The sequence below is a fragment of the Crocodylus porosus genome, unplaced genomic scaffold (genome assembly GCF_001723895.1).
Source record: "Crocodylus porosus isolate Cpor-Errol unplaced genomic scaffold, CroPor_comp1, whole genome shotgun sequence".
Taxonomy (NCBI): Eukaryota; Metazoa; Chordata; order Crocodylia; family Crocodylidae; genus Crocodylus; species Crocodylus porosus.
The window spans coordinates 7704357-7724800 of NW_017728922.1; the positions used below are offsets into that span (position 1 = coordinate 7704357).

Genomic DNA, 20444 nt, shown 5'->3' on the forward strand with positions numbered 1-20444 from the left:
TGCTATACTGAGAGATGCGCAAACATTATTCCTAAGATAAACCCAGGATTTCAGACAGGAATCCACAGTGTTAAAAATATTCTGACCTGTTCTGATCTTTCTAAGGTCCTTGTAACAGAAGAATTTCTCTATTATTTTTCTGTAGTAAAAAACTGAGTGAAAACTAAGAGCTGGGCACCTTGAGTCTATCAAGGTTAAGAACCACTTGGCTAGGTTAACAGGCCATTTGAAAAAAAAATCTCTGTAAAACTCCTAATTGGAGCTAACATTGTGAACAGGTAGGATGCACTAGTTGGCCTGTAGCCCCACATTCTAGTCCACTCTTCTTTCTGTCTTAGGAAAACTGCTCAAGAGATGTGGAAGATTATATACACAGGCTATAGGAATGCCTCTCTCCTTCAGGAGGCTAAGGCTAGGTATTTCCAAATACTTGAGTTTGAGAGTTAAGAACGTAAACAATTTAAAATATTTTTTAGCTAATACATTTTCTTATCTTGGTAAATGTGCATTTTGCAATTATCATTATAAAGTAGCATTTCAAAAGCTGCCACATCAGAAAGTCTAGATATAGCTTTTGCCCTATTCTAGGCCCCTTCATCCCCTTCTTAGTAGGGAAACTCCACTACTTAACACGAGCAATTGAACTCTTCCCTATAGCTTTCATTCACATTGTGCCTATAGACCCCAAAATGAAATTGTACAGTGAGCTTTAAATCTATAGTAAAACAATTACTACCTTTAACAGCTTAGCTCTAAATAGGTAAAGTCGACAAATAATGGTAGGAAGCGAGTATTATCCCCATTTCACTTTCCTACTAGCACTTGACTTTATAAGAATCAAGTGATTTTTTTTTTTCCTTCTGTGGAAAATTCAATTTGCCTTAAGGCATTCAGTGAAGAAACTGACCTAATCCCTTGGCAACTCCAGCCCAAGTTGCTGCTGCAGATTTCCACATCTATCAACAGTACCAAGCAGCATTCCATTCTTGAACAATACAACAGAACATGGACCCATTTTCCTTCAGGGCTGTTCTTAACACCTTCACTGCAAAACATGTTATATAATCATGCTTCAAAAGTCAAATTCATATAAGCCAGCAGGTGAAAATGCTATAATGCACTTTGCCTGTTTGGAAAGCTCTAAGGAGCATTGTCAAGTATTTTCTATACTCGTTTCCTTTGTAATACTTAGCTTGAAAATCCAACCCGCCTAACCCTTCTCTGCTATTGCTTTTAACCTTTTGCAGTTGGCAAACATTAATTTTCTTTTGTTCCACTGGTGCTAAAATTGACACTTCCGTTTATTTCCTCACCATTACTTCCTGGCATACTTAATTGACCATTATTTCTAATAATGTCAGTAGAGTTCTGGGAATGATGTTTGATGCTAAAGTGCTACTAGAGAACGAGCTAAAGGAGCAAATTAAGGCACAAATGCGAAGCACCTATTACTTTTTCCCCTTTAGCTTGTAACAAAGTTGATCACTTAACAAAACAAGGCCCCGTCATACCACTAGTATATATAAATGTATGTGGCAGGCTTGCCAGGTTTCACCCAGCTCGCTAGGCTTAGGAGACCACGAATGTGATTGGTAGGGCAAAACCCACCAATCAGAGACAGGCAGGGGAAGAGCCAGGAGGAGAGTGCTCTTCCTCTACTCCAAAGGCAGGGGCAGGAGCAGACTTAATTAGGAACTGCATTTGCATCCCCCCTAATTGGTTCATTTTCAATCTGGGAGTGGAGCTCCAGAAGGGGATGTAAGCAGCTGTGTGCCGAGCACACGGTACAGTTAGCTTGGGACAAGGAAGAAAGAAGAGGTCCCGGGGCTAAGAAGAGCTGGGGGAGCTGCCCAGAAGGCATATCCAGCTGCCCAGAAGAGCCTGAAATATTCCACTGCTGGACAGAAGTGGTGGGCAGTGCAGGCCTTGCACGGAGGGTCCACGAGGGACCAGGACCCTGGGAGCTGCAGTGAGGCAGTTCGGGTCTCCAACCCCAGCACAAGGCTGGGCTGCAGTGCAGGTGTTGCTGCATGGAGGGTTCGCGAGGGACTGAGATCTTGGGAGTTGCAGCAAGGTGGCTCAGGTCTCCAATCATGGTGTGAGGCCAGACATGGGAGCCAGCGCTACTGTGGGGCAAGTCATTGCAGGGCATAGGGCCCTAGAGACAGAGGGGCCAGGCAGTCTGGGACCATTCCCTGCAGTGGGTCTGAAAGAGCCCTGGGAAAGGAGTGCGGGGAACAGCATTCAGAGCAGCACTGCCTTGGGCATGCACAAGGCAGCCCAGGCCCGCAACTCCCCCTGAGAAAGATTGAGCCACTGGGACATGTGCGCAAGTCATGCCATCCACCTGAGGCGTGGAACCGAGCTCTTCCTTGGAGAAACATTAGTCAGGCCAAGGAGCTTATAAACACCGCCCCACTCGGCTCCTTGGGCCACGAGGATTGGTGGGGAAACGGGTCTCCCACTGGGCAGTGACACTCGAGGAAGGCAGCCCCAATAAATAAGCAGGAAGAAGACATCCACTAGAGGAGGGGAACCACTAGAGAACCCCTGCGTCTTATATTTAGAAGTGTTTACTGATTGTTTGATACACGTTGTGCATTTTGGAGTGTTTAACTGTTAGCTGTACGCCTTATATTTTTGAGTGCTATTTATAGTTGCATTTATCTGTTCATATCATTTGGGACCATTATGCTTACCATTTGTATTTGGGTGTGTATATAGGTATATGTATTTATTGCCTGTAAATACTCACTTTAGTTCACTACCTTTATATATATACACCTATATTAAATTTTGTACCTGATTAAGACATCACTTTCTGTCCCTCCTCTACTGAGACATGATAGGTGGGAGGGAACTGCGAGTAACTGCAGTTTCCACCCCAGCACATGTGCTCTGCTGGCTTTCCCCTTCTACCGGTGAGGGGGGACACTCATTTTGGGGACACCCAGGTTATACGCAGTCAAATAATAACTTAAAGGAGATCAAATTCTAGAGAGCAAACAATCCAGGACCCTCTGTATGACTTTCTAGGACTCCTTCCTCTTCAGAAGGGAAATGTTAAACATAGCACCTTTCTTCCAGAGAACAGTTGAAAATGCCAGATATACCAGTGTGCAGCCACCTCCAGGGGTAATGCAAAAAAAAAAAAAATAGATATAACGCAAAAGGGGAAGTTTTAACGAAAGGCAATGAAGCAAGCAATGCTCTAAGAACCAAACCATGGGATATGCAGGGTGCATATTTCAAAAGTGCTCAGCAGTTACCTCTTTGGTCCACGGAGTCAATGAGACATTAACATTCTGTAAAGAAGATACAAGCCTTGGCTCCTAATGTCTTGTACAATAGATAATAAAGCATTTGGCACTTGGAAGTATAAAGTGATGGGTCAGTGAGACTTGGATTTTGAACCCAGACACTTTTTGAACCTCTTACATGTTTAGCAGGGGTTAAGAGGAGGCCCGGGAGGGGTTACAACACTATTATTTTCTAGACAGGTTCAGGTGTTTGACCCAAAAGACTGTCAATGGTTTTAATACTAGTTGAGGTGCTTGGAATGCTTGGGTGCATCTACACCTTCATTAATGCACCAAGATTACAGTGCATTAAGTTTAGTGCCTCTAGTAACAGGTACTTAACTTATTGTGTCATAATCAGCGGTACTGCACAGTAGTGCCGGCACACACTTTTTTTTGTGACGCTAATGCACAGTAGACTCATTTTACTACACATTAGCACAGTTTTTGCCTGCCACACTAATGTGCAGTAGAATTAGTCTACTGCACATTTAGCATCTCATGTAGACGTGCCCCTTGTGAAAAGTGTCCTCATGCACAAATGCTCCAAAGGTTTCAATTCCCACTCCTGAACCAGGACAACTGCACCAAAGCTGAGCTAGTCTTTGCAGTCCCTCCACTGGCCCACTTCTATAGCTTAATTTTAGAGTTAGTCAGGAGCTTCCTGAAAAAGACAGTTCTTGTCAGAAAAGGTGCAGTTGTCAAGAGTGAAATGTCATGAGGAAATACTCCAGTTTTGACACATTTCAGCTAAAAAAACCCAAGTTGGTTCCAATAAAAAAACAGACCTGCCTAGTTTCCAGCTATTTGCTTGGTGGGGTCTGCAGTTCCAGGCAGTCCCCTCTAACATGACTGAAGGAGAGGGCTCCTGGACTTCCAAGCTCCCTATTGCTGAACCAGAAGCCTGTCTGAAGCTCTCAGATTCTAGGACGCTAGTCCATGGTGGGAAGTCCAGAGAGCCCCAGGTTAAGTCAGGGCTTTTGGGCTTGTAGAGTCACCTGGTTCCTAAAGAGGGAAGGATCCCACTGCTCTGTTTTGTTTTAAAAAACATTGAATGGAAATATTTCGGTTCCCCTGAAATGAAACATTTTGAAGGGGTATTTCAAATGAGAACAACATTTTCAAAATGTCACTATTTCCCACAGAACAAATATGTTAAGTTTTCAACCAGCTTGACTTAATTTATGGCTCTTGCTAACACAGTACATTCCTAAATATTCCCAAAAAGGCCATTGCTTGAGAGAAAATGCATCTCTCTACCTGACTTGTATCTCTTTCCAGGGAGATGTAATTAGATTTTTGATAAGATGGCACCACTCGCAGAGCAGCCCAGGCACAGGCTCTGGGTGGGTGCAGCAGGAGGGGGATGAGGGGCATGCACAGACGGAGACATGGAGCTGCAGCCTGCACTTGGCTGGAATCACAGCCCGGTGTGCAGAGCACTGCCCAGCACAGCAGGCAAGTAAAAGGGAAGGTGTTGGGGGTGGAGACAGATCGAGGTCCCCACAGTGAGGGAGGGAGTGGGGCAGAGGCGGGGGCTGGGGTGCTGGGATGGGTTGTGGGACAGCAGCCTGGGCGGCTCATTCAGGGGCATGGGGCACACCTGCCATTGCGTGCACCCTGGTAGGGGCACATGCCCCCATATTTGTACACAGGATGGAGGTAGCTGCTGCTGCGGGCTGGTCTTTGCACCCCGCTGCCACTGCCCCGAGAACCGCATGATGCCATGTGCCTGCCATGCACTGGGCGGGGGACGTGGTGCAGTCAGTGCAGAGGAGGCATATGGAGTCGTGTGGTTGTTGAGACAGCAGCAGTGGGGCACGCAGCAGCAGCAACCACCTCCTCCCACAGATCTGGGGGGCACATGCCCCCAGACCTCTACCGGGGTGTGCACAGAAGCTATGTTTACTTTATGCCATTGGGTCCCAGGGATGAAGGCAGACCTCCATGCCTTTGGGGTTCTGTCCTCAAGTCACCATTCAGTAGAAACCGGTGGGGTGGTAAACAGCTTTACCTTTATTAGGAACAGGCCTCAGCAACCCACTCACAGCTTGCAGGGAGAACAACAACAACCCAACAGCACAAACCACACCCACAGGGCATCAGAGGAAGAGATTGGGTCATTCCACCACTGACCCCTTAAAGGTACATTTATGTACCACAGTGGCGAGAACCACCCCCCCCACCTGTCTGGACAAGCCGCCCGGGCCAGGGCTTCATCCCACAACTTGTCCCAGGGCCCCAACCCCTGCTTCTGCCCCACTCCCTCCCTCACCGTAGGGGCCTCGATCTGCCCCAACTTCCCTTCAAACACTTACCTGCTGGGCAGTGTGTGTGTGCATGTGCGTGTCTACCTCACTCCCACGCCAGAGCCTCCCTAGCCCTGTTGCTGCCCCTCACTCCTGACCCACAATACCCCACATTCTGCCAGGGTATATGGGAACCCCCCTCCCTGGCCTCCAAATCCCACATATACACCCACAGCCTCCAGGACCTTTGCAAATTCCACCCACACACCTGCCAACCATACAAAGTACCTGCATCATTTTGCATAACTGAGTTTTTCTGTGTATAATATTGAGATTTTAGCCATGCGATTAAAATCACAATTCATTGCAACTCATTTTTTTTATCATGCAACTCATCATGAAAAAATTCTTTAATTGTTTGACAGCTCTACTATGATAAATGCATTGCATGAGCATATTTAAGCAGACACATCCAATTTGGATCAGCAAAAGCAACACAGTAGCAGTATTTTTTAAATCTGAGTTTTACTTAGCCTATGAATGCCTCATGCCTCCAGAGGCCAGGGGCAGGGGGCACAGTGACTGCCCGCAGGCGGCGGCAGTGTCGGTGGTGGGGGCATGGTGGTGGTGAATGGGGACTGCCTCCAGGCAGCTGCAGCGGTGTCAGTGGCAGGTGCGGGGTGGGTGGTGAGCACTGAGTGGCGATCGGTGGCCGCACACTGATGCTGCCAGCAATGTCAGGGGGTGTGGAGAGGGGTGGCAAGCGGTGACCGCCCACATACGCCACTGGCAGCGTCGGCAGCAGCCAATCTCAGGGGTGCATGCGCACCTTACACATCGTCAATGACGTAACCCCCCCAAATAATATTTTTGCACACTGTCTATGAGCACGGGCCTACTGCTTGAGCTCAGGATCAAAACAGAGGCTGGATTCCTGTATGGTGCTCTTGAGACTAAGGTGGGAGGGGGTGCTACATACTGGGAGAGAGTGTAGCCAGCTCAGCTCTTTCTCCTTTTTACAAACGTGTAGAGCTCCAGCCTCATATGGTGCCACTGAAGACAGTCAAGAGCCATTAGGACTGTGTTCTGGGTCAGAAGGATGTTTGTGGGAAATCTGACTCAGTTCTCTTTTTTCTCTTCACATTCCTAAATCAGATGCCTTTCTGCTGGATATAAAAGTCTGCTGCAAACAAACCATGTGTAGGCCTCAGAGGTTTTTCATCCTTGATGAAAGCTAAGCCTTCATTTCCATTGTTCCCTCAGCAGTGGATAAGGGAGCAATTAGTGACCAGCTGGTATAAGTCTCCATTAATACTAGGCCCTAGACACAGCAGGACATAGGGCTCCATACTTGTACTGCAGCAGCTGCTTGAAGTAGCAAAGATAAGGAGGTCCCCTTTCTAGTAGGGGCAGTAGCATAGTGGGGCCTGTTTCCTTTTCCTCTGTTAAGGCAGAGCTGGAGCTAGCAAGAGGAAAACCCCAGGCACCTGTCCAGAAACCAGGGTTTATCTACTGGTGCTGGCGAAGCATTCTGCATTATCCTCTTTCTGCCACAGTGCTCTCTTTGGGAATGATAGATGTTCCCTTTTCTAATGCTTTCTGCAGGGCAGTGGTTACACAAGGTTCATTTTTTTCAAGCTTTCTTTAAAGTATTGACAGCATCCTTCTCTTAAAATGAGAGGTCAGACTTTGATGCAATTACCTTACTCCCTGACCACAGTGTAGTAGTTAGCCCATGCCATTGTGTGCATAAATGGATCCAACAGCAGGACAGGACAATTCAATTGATATATGGTATCTTCAGTAGCTGAAAAGTATTAGCTAATTGCAAGTACATATTATGTCTGCAGTATTCCTCAGAAATGGGAACCACTGGGTGTGTTTTTTCAGTGGGTAATGACATGAGAACATGGGTGTCCTTCTTCTGTATTTTAGTAGTCCCTGAGCTATAATTGGTTTTCTTTTCCTGTAAGCCACCAGAACTCATAGCTGAAATGGTCTATAGTGAAGATTGTAGCTGATAAAGGAGCTGCAATGGTGGAAACTTCTAAGAGGTTAAATGCTGCTGAGCTGAGATTTGCACTGGTGGGTCTTACCTTACTTGCAAAGAGATGCAGGTGCACCATTTCAGATAGCTGCTTTGACTGATGCAGCTTCTACCAATCCTATAATTAGGGCAAGTCTTAACTAAAATGGCTTTTGAATGAATAGCTAAGAACTCTGCCCACCATCATGAGCACAGGCAAAGTTGCTTGTGCAAGGATCACAGTCTTTCAAGGCGCTTTTGTGGCCCTAAATTGAGCTTTTCAAGAGAAATCCACTTATTATTCCTTTAAGATTCCACTAGAGTGAAATCCCCCACTCCTTTATCTCATTAAAAATGAAAGAATGTCAGGTATGTGGCAAGAATCTGGGGTGAGGGGAGGAGTGGGGGGAGGATATGTTAACCAGGCTGTAACATACAACTTGAAAGGAAATAGGGAGCAGAGTTGCAAATGTAGCGTTGCAAGGGTTAGGAATATTGTGATGATACAAACCACTAAATGCAAAGGAGACTAAGTGAAGGTTTTAAAAAACCCAACACTTGCTGTGTTCAGAAAACAAAGTCATTTTTCCTGGAAGTTGACATGCTATTACTGCTGTTAAGCAAGGCACTTCGAATTAATAGCCCAAACCTTCATCCTAACAGATGGCACTTACCTTGTACCAACTTTCCTGAAGTGCTGTAAATCAGTGGTGGAATCCCAGAAGCATGCTATCATGAAAGCATCCAAGAAAACAGTTTGGGTCTCTGTAATAGGTTGCTGCTTATAGAGTGTTTGATGAGGAGCTAATTGTAACCTTGTGAAATAGATGTCTATGATGGCCAAATATTGTAATGACTACATTTGAAAAGAGCCTGTGATGGTGAGGAGACCTTATTTTAGCTCAGCTGCCTTACAGTGATAAATGTACCTTGTAAGGGGAAAATAAAACTTTTTCCCTTTGTATTCTTTTTGCCCCTACCTGAGGAATATAGGCATGTTGTGGGGGTGGGGTGGATTCTACTCCTTATCTGCCCCAGGATAACTTCATGGATGACTGGAAAATGGTAGGACCAATATTGCAAAGGAATACAAGGGAAGAAAAAATGCCTAAGGGCCAATGTTATCAATGTTTTACACCAGACTGTTAAAAAAAAAATATTAAATTAACAGAAAAAATTATACCAAGCTAATCATCTTTATACAAGTGTATGTGCCAACCCTTAGGGTTGCTGGTTGTAGCTGGGCTGGTCTAAAGACACAGGCAGACAAGGTTCTTTGGGTAGATGTGATATCTTTTATTAGACCAACTAAATAGTTGGAAAAATTTTCTTTGCAAGTTTTGGGGCATAAACACCCTTCTTCAGGCATGCAGAGAGTCTGCTGGTGAATTGTGTGTTCTCCTGGGTAGAATAGACGCCAACATGCAAAATGCAGGTCTGTGAAAATACAAATGTGTGGCAGTGAGGATCAGAGGAATGGAAGACGATAGGGCTAAATACAGATGGTCAAAATGCCCAAAGTTGAATAAATTCAGTCTTTGAAGGTTAGTTTAAACTTCAGAAATTAAACTGAGAAACAGCTGGACAGATACTTTGATACAGCCACATACCTGCAGTGGCTCAGGTCAGACGCCAGGGGGCACAGGCTGTGCGTTCACTTCCTCTTCCTGTTATCCCAAAGCTCCCTGGGATTTGTAGTCGACACTCACAACAACAGGACTCTGCAGGGTTGCTCATCACTTCTTGCTGCTTCTAGGTGGCTCTGGGATTTGTAGTCCACAGTTGCAGACAGAAGTAAGTTTTGGGCAGGGCAGCTCTGTGCTTCAGGGTAGTGGGGTTTAATGCACTACCCTGGCCCCAGCCAGGTTTTGCTTGGGAGGTGAGGCAATCCCTGCCCCCGCAACCCCAACCCTTCTTCGCTGGAGCAGACAGCTTAGCTCAGCCCAGAGCTGCAAAGCATGCTGGGAGACTCTGATTTAACTTGAACCAGGAAGGGGTTTGGGACAGAAGTCCCATAAACCAGTCTGACCCCAAACAGTTAAGTCTGATACTACACTCAACCAGGTGTCTCTTAAACCAGTTTCAGTCATTTTGAAACTGGTTTATGTGCACCAAACTTCTGTTCTGTTACAGGTTTAAACTAGTTTCTGATCATTTACATTGGTTTATGTGCAACTTCTGTCCCTAGCCCGGGGGGGGGGAATGTTGAACTGGTAATAGAAAAATGTGCCTGGTAAAATGCAGATAGGTTCCCTGGGATTATCAGATGGCAGGAAGGTTATAACGTGTCATGAAGCCGATGTCTATATTTAGTCCATGATTTTTTTTATCCAGTAGATTTATGAAGTAAAGTTCATAGGATCATCTAAGAAAGGTGTTTTGTAAATTCCCTTTGAGGATTAGAACTGAGAGACTGGAGAGGGAGTGGTTGTCTTGTGAGAAGTGTGCATCCACAGGTAATTGGGTATTTTTGTCTTTAATAGATTTTTCGTGCGTGTTCATTTTGGTATGCGGTTGTTGTTTGGTTTCTCCTACATATTTTCCACCAGGGCATTTAGTGCACTGGATGATATGTATTTAGGGGTCCACTGATAGGAATTTTTTTGGGCTGATACCGATGCCTGATTTTGAAAGAGCCATATCGGCCGATACTGATCTGATTCTGAGATGCAGCTGGGCAGCTTGGAGACCAGTGTCAGGCTGGTAAGTCAGGTGTGGGGGAAGCAGTAGGGGGACTGAAGGGACTTGGGGGGAGCAGATTGAGGCCCCTGCAGTGAGGGAGGAAGTGGGGAAGGGGCAGGTGCTGCTCAGCTGGGGGTGAGGCACAGGACAGAGCCGCGGCTCTTCAGGACAGTGTGTAGGGCAGGTGGGACGGCTCCCCCACTGCACACACCTTGGGAGGTGTGTGGCTCTGGAGCTGCACGAGGGATGAGGGTGGGCTGCTGCTATGGGTTAGGGCCAGGGCAGCACCAGGCTCTTTCTGGCAGGGGAGCAGGGCCCAGCTGTGCTCAGGGCAGGTGGCGGTGGCACTGGGAGGGGGCTATATGGGGGCTGTATCCACCCCAAAATTCACTGTAGTCCCTTCCTAGCACTGCTGTTGCCTGCCCCAAGTGCAGCCTAGCCCAGCCCCCTGACCAGGAAGAGCCCAGGCCCACCCTGGCCCCGGCCTGCAGTGACAGCTCACCCCACCTGCACTCCACCCCACATGCAGATCTGGGGGCACATGTCCCCCATGCCCTCCTAGGGTGCATGCAGCAGCAGGAGCCACTCCCCCTCTGTACTCCTTAACAAGCCAGTCACAGCTTCATCCCATGCCCCCGTCCTGCCTCTGTCTCACTCCCTTCTTCACCATGGGGGCTTCAATCTGCCACCGTTATGCCCCTTCCCTCCCCCTTCTTCCCCCCACCAGGCTGTGCTCCTGGCCCCCTGCATACTGGGGCTGTGCGCATGCATGGGGCATTAATTGGCTACATTATTGGCCACATCAGGCAAAAAAAAAGCCAATTTGTGATACTGTCAGTTTTCTGTATATTTGTGCTGATTTGATATGGGACCAATGTATCGGTGTACCTCTAGATGTATTACATTTCTGGAGGTGCAGGTGTAAGATCCAGAAATGCTGATGGTTCTGTTGTGGGTCATAGTTATTGTGGGAGTGGTGGAGATGTGTTGGCAGGTTTTGAATTTTTTGTCTTGGCATGGTCTGGATCCATCTGGTGTGTTTTGCGCCATAGGAAGTTGCTTCTGGTGATAAGCTTGGTGAGGTTTAAAGGCTAGGATAGGTGGTTCTGGAAAGCTCTTTTTAAGAAAGTGTCAACCCTAGCAGACTTAAGCAATTTAACTACCAGTATGTGCATTTCTAAAACAATAGCTATAAACAAGCTCTGTAGACAGGTACCAACTGAGATGATAAGTTATTTCTATTGAATTTAAAACCTAGCTCAAAGGCCTGTCAGACAACTAACAGGCAGATGCTGTCCTGTCTCAGTACATATGAATTTCTACAAGTACTCTGAAAAAAGTGGGGAAGATGAGATTTGACACTGGTGCTTTATTTTACTAATGCAGAAAAAAACAAACCCCAAACTCCTTGGGCTGCCAGTGCAAGTCACAAAGCAACAAAAAACTCCAAACAAAAAACAAACAAACAAACAAAAACCCAAATAGGACTGCATTTTCTTTTGTTTACTGAAGGTTCCCTTTAAATTCTCAAGGGGAGAACACAGGCAAGAACTGGTTTTCATATATCAACAGCTTTGGTAGGAGCCCATGTCTCAAAACTTTCCCAGTGGTCCTGAACTTTCCTTCCATCAAACTCCAGAAAGGACAGAGATTCTCCAGCCTTTTCATTCCACTAAGTGAAAACTTACCACTGTCAATGTGTAGAGATGAGGAGGCAGCAAGGGGAAACATCTCTCCACACCCTCCATGTTTCTCAGGAAGAGGAAAAGGAAAAATGAACAGTTCTCAGCAGAAGTAAAATACTCCCATACTAGTCTCTCAATGGACCTGCTGAACTTTTTTTTGTCATAAAACCCGTTCATATCCATGCTTCGAGTAATACTGGGTCTCAATCAGTGTCCAAGTGCAATACAAGGTGCTTATTTTGCATTGTAAAGCCTGTGCATGGTAAGGCTCTGGTTTAAAGGCTTATTCATGATCCTAGCAGCTAAGATCAGCTCAGACAACCTAAGCAATTTCATCCCAGAATGTGGAGGCTAGATGTTCTCGTGGGCTAGGGACAGAAGTTACACATAAACTGGGTTAAGTCATCAGAAACTGGTTTAAACCTGTAACAGAACAGAAGTTCAGTGCCATAAACCAGTTTCAAAATGGCAGAAACTGGTTTAAGATAAACCTGGTTGAATGTCGTATCAGACTTAACTGTTTGGGGTCAGACTGGTTTATACGACTTCTGTCCCAAACCCCTTCCTGGTTCAAGTTAAATCAGAGTCTCCCAGCATGCTTTGTAGCCCTGGGCTGGGCTGTCTATTCCAGCTGAGAGAAGTTGAGGCTGGGCTTGGGGTTTGGGGGAAAGAGACAGGGACTACCTCCCCCCACCAGGTAAACCCTGGCTGGGGTCTGGAGCCAGGGAGCAAGGTTAAACCCCACTTCCCCCAAGTACAGAGCTGCCCTGCCTTGCTACTGAAAGGTACTGCTGGCTGCAACTGTGGACTACAAATCCTAGAGGCACCTGGAAGCAGGAAAAGAAAGTGATGAGCAATGCTGCAGAGTCTTGTTGTTATGATGCTGGACTGCAAATTCCAGAGACCTCAGGGGCAGCAGGAAGAGGAATTGCCACAGAGCAGTGCTGTAGCACCCCCAAGCTTCTGGCCTGATCCACTGCAGGCGTTTGGCTGCATTTCTTGAATCAAAGGTAAATGTGTGTCCAGTTATTTCTCAGCTTAAACTAATGTACAAAGATTGAATTGATTCAGTCTCAGGCTTTTTTACTGTCTGTATTTAGCCTCTCTGAACACTCCTCTTTCCTCTCACTAATATAGATCTTGGCCTGAGCAAAACCAGACTTTTTTTTTCTGGATTGGTGCAAAGTTTAACTATACAGCCATATCTATGGAGGAAAAGTGCTTAAATTTGATTTGGAAACAGGGATCTTTGATAGCAGGCTCTTTGATCTGACACTAAATATCTTCACAAAATCATTTCAACCACGTGAAAGATAAATAAGAGCTACTGAGCGACAACATTTAGGGGATTGATAGAATAAGAAGCTTCTGGTTTAATGTTTCTAGGTCTAGACATGAAAAAGCAAAATTTAGATATTAATGTGCAGCCTGAAACTGGGTTCATTCCCATAGGTGAAAGCCTCATCATTTGATTCTCAGGTCTCAAAGTAGTTTGGATAGGCGCTATCTCAGCTTTTACAGACGATGAGAATTGAGGCAAACAGCTTTCCTCTAGGATGAATTTAACTAGGGAGCAGAGAAGAGAACACAGATCTTCTGACTTCCAGTCCAGTGCCCTTACTGCTAAGCTACACAGCATTGCATAAAGAAGCAAACCCTTAGTGCTCACAAGAAAGCAAGACTATGAAAGGAAGAACTTTTAAATAAAATAAACTTAATGTTATGCCACCTTTCTGCCTTAGAGAACCAGTGCTCGGCTTGTGTAAAGAATGAGGGGGAGGAGAACAGTGCACCAACTAAATTTAGGCAGCTAAGCACATAGAGAACAAGAGTCAGCCTGAAGGATACCTGTCATAAGAGGTGCTAGATTAATGGGGTTTGAGCAATAAAGTACTCTAAATGGAAGTGAGCTTTAGGGAGCACTTCATAGTCAGTAAGGAAAAAAAACAGAGGTGACATATGGGAATGGAGCACATGAAACAGGACAGCAGATCTATGTGCAATAGAGAATTCACAGAAAATGCTACATTTTTTGTGGATAGTCTTAAATGAAAAAATAAATTCTTCATCTCCATATCAGCATTTCCAGTTTAGGGCAGGTGGTTACATTATCATTGTAAGTCATCTCAGTTTGGATTTTCCCTCTTAGAAACATCGAGGGAAGTGCTAATTGAAGGGCATTTGCTTCTCTGAAATGGATTGACACAGCTTTTTAAATATTTCAGAGGCTAAGTGGGACAGAGAGTCCTATTCTTGGGCTGGCTCAATGAAGATTCGGAGAAGGCGGCTATTGCAGTATTTGAAGTTTCTATGGCACAGGGAACAGAAGAAAGCCTTGAACACTTAACAGCAAGCACTGCATGCTCCTCAAATGGAAGTGTGACGTTTGTTTAGTCTCCAGAGCTTCTCACAGACTGCAATTTCCCTTCAGAGAAGTTAGGGACCTTGTGAAAGGTGCATTTCAGTTCGAGTTCTCTTCTAGATTGAAAACTTGCTGATTTTTTTCACAACTGTGAATTTGCATGTTTATGTTCTTTGACCTAAATGAAGTGATAACTGAATTGCATGTTAACAGGGATACAGATAGTCCTGAATTCACCATATTAAACATAGTTGTCCCTCCTATCTATAAAGCAGGGATAATAGCACTTCCCTAGCTCACAAAACATTTGCAAGGTTATGTGTATTACATTGTGAAGCATTGTGTAAACACCCTAGCTAGAAGCCATGGCTGCAAGGCCTAAGAAATAAGCTGGGAAAGGCTGGCTGGAACATCAAAGCATAAACTGTTCAAGTTCCCAGGAGGGAGATGAGGGTGGATTTTTTTGCAGTCAAGTCATAGAGTTTTTTCCAGGGCTAAGTCACTTTTATCACCTTTTCTAAAACCCAAAACCCAGCAAAAAAATCTTCACCTCTGAGAGTGATCACTGCCCATTTTGCCTCTTCTAGTCTCATGTGGCATAACTCAATTAACAGGCTGAAATTTTTTTGGCTTCCCAAGGGATTTCTATACCTGATTCCAATTATAATTAATGTAAATTAGGCATCCAAATCCCTCCAGCTATTTAAAAAAAAATCTTGCCCACAAGTGCAGTATGACTAAGATTAGGAGGAAGAACTTAGGGAGAAGGAATCACCAGCACACTTGCAGGCTGGGGGAGGACCTTCTCAGCAGCACAGCAATGGAAAGGGATCTTGGAGTTACTGTTGACTCCAAGATGAACATGAGTTACCAGGGCTGTCCCGAGATGGGGGAATCAGGGCGACCGTCTTGGGCCCCGCGCTTTGCGAGGCCCCACAGAGCTGGGCAGAGCGGCCGTGCCAACTCTGTGCCGCCACTGCCACCAGCTTCATCTCCGCCCGCTTGCTACCTCCCTCCCCACCTCACTGACACCAGCAGCAGCTTCTTCACAACCAGGGTGTGTGGGACCAGGGTGAGGCCCTGCACAAACTGATTTGCCCTGGGCCCCACACCCTGCTCGGGTTGGCTGTTTGAGTAGTCAATGTGATGAAGAAATCAGTAAAGCTAACTGCATTTTTATCATGCATTAGCAAGTGCATCACGAACAGGTCCAAGGAGGTGATACTTCCACTTTATGCAGCATTGGTCAGGCCACAGTTGCAGTACTGCATCCAGTTTTGGGTGCCGCACTTCAAGAGGGACGTGAAGAACCTTGAGAGGGCTCAGGGGAGGGCCACTTGTATGGTTAGGGGCCTGCAGGCAAAACCCTATGAGGAGAGATTGAGGGTCCTGGATCTTTTCACCCTCCACAAGAGAAGGCTGAGAGGTGATCTTGTGACCGCATACAAATTCATTGGGGGAGGGAGAAAGCAAGGAACAGGAGATGCTCTGTTTACCAGGGCACCCCTTGGAGTCGTTAGGAACAATGGGCACAAACTGACGGAGAGCAGATTTAGGGTAAGCATCAGGAAGAACTTCTTCATGGTAAGGGTTGCCAGAATCTGGAATGGGCTTCCAAGGGAGGTGGTGCTCTCCCCTACCTTGGGGGTCTTTAGGAGGAGGCTAGACATGCACCTGGCTGGAGTCATCTGACCCCAGCGCTCTATCCTGCCCAGGGCAGGGGGTTGGACTCGATGATCTGCTAAGGTCCCTTCCTACCCAAACATCTATGAATCTGTAAGAATAACTTACTACCGTGTTCTGTCTTTAGCAGCAATATTGCGGTGTAGGTAACTCATGGCTTACAGGACCGCTACTGATGGTAATTAAAAAAAGACTGATGGCAAATCTAGAACAGCAATAAAATGAAATTTATTTTTAACAGCCAATGATTGCACTTGTTTGCTCTGCACTTAGTGATGGGATAAAGTGACAAATCAATAGTTACTATTTTTGGACATTATACGTTTTTACTTTTTCAAAGCTGTTTGAACAGCTGATCTGACAGGTTCCATCGTATTGATTACACTGCTCCAAATTAAGATGCACACAACAGATGGAATATTTAGGTTGCTAATATAAAAGAAACCTTGCCATTAGGCATATTAGTTTGGTCTGAAATGGCTTTACTCACATGTTTTTTCCTCTTAGCAGTTAAACTAATTTCCAGTTATAAGTATTTCAGCAAACAGCAACATTGTCTTGTCCGTTACCATTACAAAGGATCTGTGAGGCCGGGACTAAGCAGCTAAGGGACATACTTATTGCTAGTTCAGTGGTACAAATTCAGATCAAGGGGTAGAAATAGTGATATGATAACACCATAGGACTTAAAGCTGATGTTGGCTTATTGTTAAATAGCTTAGTTTATAACATTTTCTGATACACCTGCTTACATAGTCAGTCTTGAAAAATGCTGGCTCCTGGTTCTACAGGGGCTCCTTCTGGAACTTCTGCCCTGAGAGCAAAGATGCTGGTTTAAAAAACAATGAAACCCCAATATAAAATCCACAAGCAGACTTAAGCTTTTACTTTATAGATTTCATAGACATTAGGGCTGGAAGGGACCTTGTAAAATTATCAGATCCAGCCCCCTGCCCAAGAGGCAGGAAGTCAGCTAGGGTCAAAGGATCTCAGCAAGATGAGCATCCAAATGTTTCCTGAAAGTGTCCTTTTCTTGAAAGTTGCACCACCTCTGGGGGGAACCTATAGAGTCTTTAGAAGTATCCTCTATAGGAGAACAACAGTAAATGGAGGGAAGATTGTCCTTATTAGCAAAATTAGAGTACTGTAAAATAATCACGCTGTGGCTGCAGAACAATGAAATATAATGACCCCCCCGCTTCCCCCTGCCCCCTGCCCAGTAACTGCAGCTCTCAATGTTGGTATGATCAAAGATCTTTTGAGCCCCAGAAGGACATCTCTAATGGAGCACTATGCTAAGGACTGGTTTAAGGTTACTGTTTTCCCACTTGGCACTAGTCAATTTATCCTGAAAAATAACAAGGGTCAGCTCTGTAGCATTTCCCTGAATTTACACAAGGATTAAAAATAAATAGGTTTATTTTTAACAATAAACCTATTTGAAATTGTGACAGGCTCTCTTATCTTAATTTACTATATTCTTTAGTTTATTTAAACAAACAAATTCACTGCCAAAGCGTTAAAGAAAGTCAAACCACTGAATTGGCAGCCAGTGGCAAGGCACTGAAAATGAGAGCTGGTTGAAAAGCTAAAACAGCTTTGTCTGCAATCGTTGTTTCTGCTGCTCCAGAAAGCATCAAGCTGTCCACAAATAAGAACTTAAAAAAAAAGATCCAATTACCCAAAAGGCAATTTTTGTAGACTTTTTCCACTTACTCTAAATTGGAAATCCTAATGTAATCTTATCTGTGTTGGCACTGCCTCTCCCCTATTACCCTGCTGTGCTACATTACAGCTGGGATAGTATTGTAAGTTGGATCCTTTGACCAAAGGATTCCTGAGATAAGGAGCTCCTTCCTGACTTCCACGTGCCCTAAACTGCATATGCCTAGGAAAATTGATTTGAAAATTAGCAAGCCACTACAGACCGTGGTACAAGCATGGATTCACTTGATCAAGGTGTCTCTCAGCAAATGGTTCCTCACATGAACTTCTACATTTCCCAGTACAGTACTCTGTCTGCATAGCAAGATCATTTTGAAAGCTGACAATCCAGGAGGACAGGGATGCACTTTGGAAAGCGGAGAAAATACTAATTCCTTCCTCTTGAGCTTAATGCATCAAGCTGTAATTAATTTCTTTGAAGTGTTTGGATTTGTCTGAGGACAACCCATTGAAATGAATGAGCCACTTCATACCAGTACAATTCTTTGTCCTTCACATTCAGGACTTGTGCAGGAAGGAGAGATTCAAAGTCTGGGGTTCCCTTTAGCTCCCCTTACTACTTCTAGCTGATAAGGTATTCCTCACATCCTATTAGTTACTACCTTCCTCTGCTTGAGCAGTTAGGTGGCAGTGGTGTGTTTTTGGGAAGTTGTGGCATCTATTTGCATCCCATGCACTACCAGCAATTCCTCAAATCAATGGAAATTGGTTACCCACAACCTTTAGTAATGCACTGTTGACTGACAGTGCTGTGTAACCTTTCAGAACTTAGAGGGCAGCTGCATTTTAATTTGATTTGTCTGGGTTTTCAGAGGCTTAAGTACAATAGAACGAACTTTCAACTCGTCTTAAAGCATTAGTTACATTTAAGGCAGGCTTAGTAAATGGTGTCCAACGCTTACTCAGTTCACCTACTCTGTCCAGACCAGGGGTGTCCAACCTTTTTGAATGTGGGGCTGGATCAAGAACTTTTTATCACCCAGTGGGCCGGCAAGAATAAAAGCAAGAATGAAATAATACCAAACAGTTGACTAAAATGTGAGCTCTGCTCACTGCTACACACTTCAGTGCACATGCATGTGTGTATGTGCATGTGTGTGTGCATGTGTGCCCTCCCTTGTATCTCTCTATCCGGGATGTCCCAGTCTGAGGGACAAATGCAGCCTCTGGGACGGGCTCCTCCTGCCTATCGCCCAGCCCAGCTCCGCCAACCGTGCACCCCGCAGCCCCGGGCCCAGCCCCCAGCTCTGTGAGGGAACTTACCTTGTGCCTCCGTCCACCACGCGTGCGGGCAGGGTGCGGGCCATGCTGCAGCTGCCCCGGCCACGTGCCGGGGGCGAGGGGCAGAGCTAGAGAACAAGCTGCATGCGCTGTCCCCAGCTTATCTAATCAGGCACAGCTGGGGCAGCCCCATGTTGTGCAGCCCTTGGGGCAGCGGTGGCAGGACCTGGCTCCCTGATGAGCCAGGTCCCCCGGGGGTAAGCAGTTCCCCTCCCCTCGCTGCCAGCTGGGGCCCGCAGGCCGCCCTGCCCGCCTCGCCTTGCCGCTGACCCGCCACCGCAGCAGTGGCGCCTTGGGCCAGATAAAATGGCTTGGCGGGCCACATGTTGGACAAGCCTGGTCCAGACCATTCCAGAGTTGCCAGTTGTCGGTGACGTATACAAAATAGCTACGAAGTTTCAGTTCAATTGCTACTGAACAAATGTCCATCACCAGAAAACTCACCGAGTTTGCTGAAACTAGTACACGTTGGGTGTGGCATGTATACAAGATGCTTAATGGTGAATTAGCATAGTTTACTGTGAGGTAAGCACATGAGTCTACATATGCACATGCTTACTACACAGTAAATCTCCCTAATCCTGAGTAAATTTGCTACCAGCAAATACAAGTAGCAGATTTACTTGGCATTAGTAACGGCTCCATAGCGCTTGTGTAGATGTCTAGCCAGAAGCCAAATCTGCTCCTAGTCAGCCATCAATGAGGAGGCGGGAGACAGCTCCCTGCCCCCAGGAGCTGCCTGCTGCCAGGGTAGGCTCCACCACAGTAGCCTGGGCAGGGACTACATCCACCTGCTCCAGCAGTAAGGAGTTTCAAGCCCCCTGCTCCCAGATCAAGATCGTGAAGTGGTGGCTGGGAGATCCTCATCAGCTGTGCCTCTGTGACTGTCAGGCTGCTAAGCCCCATCTCCCAGCCTGAGCCCCATAGTTGTGAGGCTCAGGCTGGAAGACCCTCATCTCCCAGCCCAAGCCTTGCAGTCACAGGGCTCAGGCTGGGAGACCCTTATCTCCCAGCAGCGGCTCCACCATTGTGGGGCAGTTGCTGGAAGATGCTTATTTCCCATCCTGAGCCCTGTGGTCACGGGGTTTAGGCTGGGAGATGAGGGGGTCTTCCAGCCCAAGCCTTGCAACTGCAGGGCTCAGGCTGGGAGATAAGCATCTTCCAGCAGTGCCTCCGGAGTTGTGGAGTTGGCTCTGGGAGCTCCCTGCGGACAGGGACTGGGGAGTTTGTTCCCCACCCAGCTCCACCAGTGCAGAGCTGGGGGAAGAACAGGCTGGGGAGTTTGTTCTCCACCAGCACAGAGCTAGGGCTGGGAGCTCCCTGCATGGTAACAGTTCCCTACTCAGCCTGGAGCCGGCTCTGACCTGCCCCTGACTGGGACAGTTTCCATCTGGCCCCAGGCTGCACGGGGAAGCACATACAGTCTGGAGGTGGCTGGGGGCTGTCCTGTTT

General features: G+C 46.3%; 1 long non-coding RNA gene across 1 annotated transcript; it reads right to left on the minus strand.

The window, feature by feature from the left end:
• Window positions 1-24: 24 nt before the first annotated feature.
• LOC109313210 lies at window positions 25-20221 on the minus strand. Its single transcript, XR_002101989.1, has 3 exons — window positions 20211-20221; window positions 18623-18627; window positions 25-96 (listed from the first exon to the last, which is right to left on the minus strand). It is a non-coding gene; the product is annotated as an uncharacterized LOC109313210 (long non-coding RNA).
• Window positions 20222-20444: the final 223 nt, after the last annotated feature.